This window comes from Octopus bimaculoides, chromosome 2 (assembly GCF_001194135.2).
Source record: "Octopus bimaculoides isolate UCB-OBI-ISO-001 chromosome 2, ASM119413v2, whole genome shotgun sequence".
NCBI classification, from domain to species: domain Eukaryota; kingdom Metazoa; phylum Mollusca; class Cephalopoda; order Octopoda; family Octopodidae; genus Octopus; species Octopus bimaculoides.
Window position 1 is genome coordinate 78,903,376 of NC_068982.1, and position 3,691 is coordinate 78,907,066.

General features: G+C 35.2%; 1 protein-coding gene across 1 annotated transcript in view; it reads left to right on the plus strand.

Moving 5' to 3' along the window:
- Positions 1-1,031: 1,031 nt before the first annotated feature.
- The window catches only part of LOC106876697 (basic phospholipase A2 Ts-G6D49), a 52,540-nt gene continuing 49,880 nt past the window's right edge, over positions 1,032-3,691 (plus strand). The window contains exon 1 of the mRNA XM_014925376.2: positions 1,032-1,163. The gene's annotated coding sequence lies outside the window, so the exon portion shown is untranslated. The remainder of the gene's footprint in view (positions 1,164-3,691) is intronic.

Below are 3,691 nucleotides of genomic sequence, written 5' to 3' on the forward strand. Positions count from 1 at the left end.
TTCACATGTTTTTTTTTATGCGGATCTCGGTTTGCTTTTAGCATCAATCTCACTTCTCTCGCCGGCAGAGAAGATGCATCTGCGTTGGCAATAAGTGCAACTCCCTTTCTCTGTACCAAGACAACCATAAACAAGAGTAATAGAAAAACGTATGTTTTAATAATTAACAACTGTGTCCGAGATGTAGGTAGGCTCTATTGATTCTTTGTCTCCTGATATTGGATCCATAAAAGGGTCAATTGTTTGGGCAATCTCATTAGCAGAATGTAGTGATTAGTTTTATGCAAACAGAACATAGAAGTCTTGATGAAAGATTATCAATAAATTATAGAAAAAAGTTCACTCCTCTCCACGAAATACTGCACGATGTTCATTAAACAACATTCTGGAATGGTTTCCTGTTGCCAACCTTAGGTGTAAGTGATTGTTTCAACGCAAGGCTGCAAGATAAGAAAGCAGTCTTTAATAATAGTTTCTAATTTAGGCACAAAATGAGCAATTATATCGTCCCAATACATAACTGGTACTTTATTTTAACGACATAAAGGAATTTAAGCTTAGAATGTAAAGTGCCGAATGAAATACCACTAAGAATTTTGTCCGACACTCTTACAAATCTGCCAAACTTACTGTCTTAAAAGGGTTTTTAATGATATCCCCGCTGCTTACAGCGTAAGTTCTACCAACTTGACGATACGTATTAACATCTATATTAATATTCTCTCTAAAACAAAAAAAAAACACAACAAAAAACAAAAACAAAAACAAAAAAAGAACAAAAAACAGAAAGTAGCTTGCAAAGCTAAAGAATTTGTCTTTTATACTCCAAAGTAGTCGACCATTTCCCGCTGTCCACCACTCTTCAGTTACTTGGTTAACAAATACGAAACACTTTTGGAAACAAAATAGAAAAATTCCGTGTGCCATGAAACGGAGAACGAAACTCTGCTCACTATTGACGTAAATAACATGAGAAGTTTCCAAACCAAAAAAGTTTTTTGTTTTTGTTCTTTGCAACTGCAAAAAGCATGCGTCCAGTACTGTTGTTATCATTTGAATTTCTCAACAGTTGCCAGAAGAATCGTCAAACCAGAAATTCATAGAAATAAGAGAGTTGCGCTTCACTTTTCGGCAAATGAATAAACTCTACGACACATACTTGAGTACTCACTTCTTTCGTTTATACATTTAACATATGTACATACACTCAAGCGTGTGTATGTGTGTGTGTGTGTGTGTGTCTCTCTCTCTCTGTGTGCTTGAGTATGGATATGTGTGTGTATATATATATATATACATACACATATATATTCTTTTATTCTGTTATTCTTTGCTTGTTTCAGTTCTTTGACTGCGGTCATGCTGGAGCACCGCCTTAATGGAACACACACACGCACACATACGCACACACACACAGACACACACGCACACACACACACACACTCACACACTCACCCCCCACACACTAAAAATATCATAAAGATGTGGATACACTATGTTTGTAAATTCCAAGCACATTTAATAGTAAATTTTTTACTATTTACACCCTTCTCACCTGCAGAGTCGGGATTTACCTAAAGAACGAATGATTTCTGATGATTCTGATGGTCAGGTCCGTTCAAAACAACCAAAATCACAAGAAAAACAAAATTCCACCTTCAAAGTATGACTGGTGTAATACTTGAAATATTTGTGACCCCCACCCCAAAAAAAACAACAACATTATCAATAAACTAAAGAATAGGACAATCATTTTCCTTTTATCTTTGTTTATTTTCTACTAATCTGGTTTACCCTTTCTGCCATGCGAAAACATTAACCTTTCAGGTTCGAAATATGTTCATAATTTCATGCATGTCTTTGGTTATCCGCTTTTATAATAGGCGATACTTGCAGTTACCTTGTAATTTAGCGATTTAAAGAATATATAGAATTTTCAAAGAAGAATTAATGTTTATCGCCCCCTAAATGTGGGTGTTCTATAAGAACAAACGATACTGCTATATTAACCCGAGGAGGATACCTTTGGCTGGTTATTCAGTGCGCTTCGCACACGATATATATTGCCAGTATCGCCTGTTCTTATAGAACACCCACGTTTATGTGGTGATAAACATTACTCCTCAGTATAGATACTACTTTCATATCTAAGAGAGATTTTCTTAACGAGCTTGTTTGCTTGTTAAAGTAAAATATTTTCAGAGTAGTTCAGCTGCCTTTTTAAAAAAAATCTTTAATCAAATGTTTAACGAGAAATGTCAGTTACTAACTTGTAATAACATTTATAGTAGATTTAATAAAACGATGCTATTTCATCTAAAACGCGATTTTGTCCAAAATTTTCAAATCTGCAATTTATGTTATTTACACCTGCAGACAAGAGTTCACGTACAGGACGAGTGGTTTTCGACAAGTAAAAATTTATCCGTGGACGTAGTTCTTTCACTCTTTAAAATGTGTCCTATTCTTATGAAACATCCTGCACACACACACACACACACACACACACACATAAATACACACACGCGCACACGAAATATGTAAAGAATATTTTAGATATACACCGTATTGTTTGTAGACTGATTGAGAACTGCCTCGCTGTTCACATGTTCTAAACGTTATTATTTTAACTGTTGTTAGCTCTAGGTCATGTCTTTTTAAGCAGACCTATTATCATAGTTGTTCCAGCTCTGACCATCCCGTCCTATTTAAAGCATAGTATCTAGGGCTGCATTAGTCAATGCGTCTTTCCACTTTTGAAATGTAAATGCGGTATAAATTGAGGGACATTCAGTTGGCTATTTCTAGGAGATTGGACTACTGCGTAGAGAGTTTTTAGACAAAACTTTTAGACAAAATTTTTAGATAGCAGGACCCCCACCTTCAATTCCTTGCCTATTTTTTGCTTTCATTCAAGTAGTGATGATAGCCATTTCGAAGGTCTGTCGATCAGAAATTACACCTGTTCTCATTTGACGGGTGTAATAGTAAAAATTTACCATGAAAATTGTCGCTGGATTATTGCAATTTGAATAATTGTATCTAAAATGCATGATAAGGCCAGTAAATAACATAACGAAACACTGAAGGGTTCCCATCTACAAAATAACTAATATCTGTGATGTCAGGAAGCAATGAAAGGAATAGCTTCAAACAATAATTTTGAGAGAATATGATTAGACGGAAACTATGTGGAAGCCTGTCGTGTATACACACAGATGTATATATATATATATATATATATACGGTTTAGATATAGATTCAAGGCTTGAATATGGTACTTATGCGAAGGCACCCGAATATCACATCCCAAAAGGATGGGTGATTAAAATCAAATAATAAGCAACACGGATTTCAAAAGTGATTGCAGTACGCACGTTTCATGCTACTTCAATTTATTTAAGTAATGTGAGCATTACCTTAAATGCAATATGAAGAGCAATCTTCAGCTGCACGAAAAAATGTCGGAAAAAAAGACATATTACAAATGTGGCAACATATTAAAACCAAGTGGGAGAGAGCAGAGGAAGAATATATAAGTCCATCTTGACATAGCAGGGTCTATCAGGCTAGTCTGATAGACCCTGCTATGTCAAGATGGACTTATATATTCTTCCTCTGCTCTCTCCCACTTGGTTTTAATATGTTGCCACATTTGTAATATGTCTTTTTTTCCTACATTTTTTCGTGC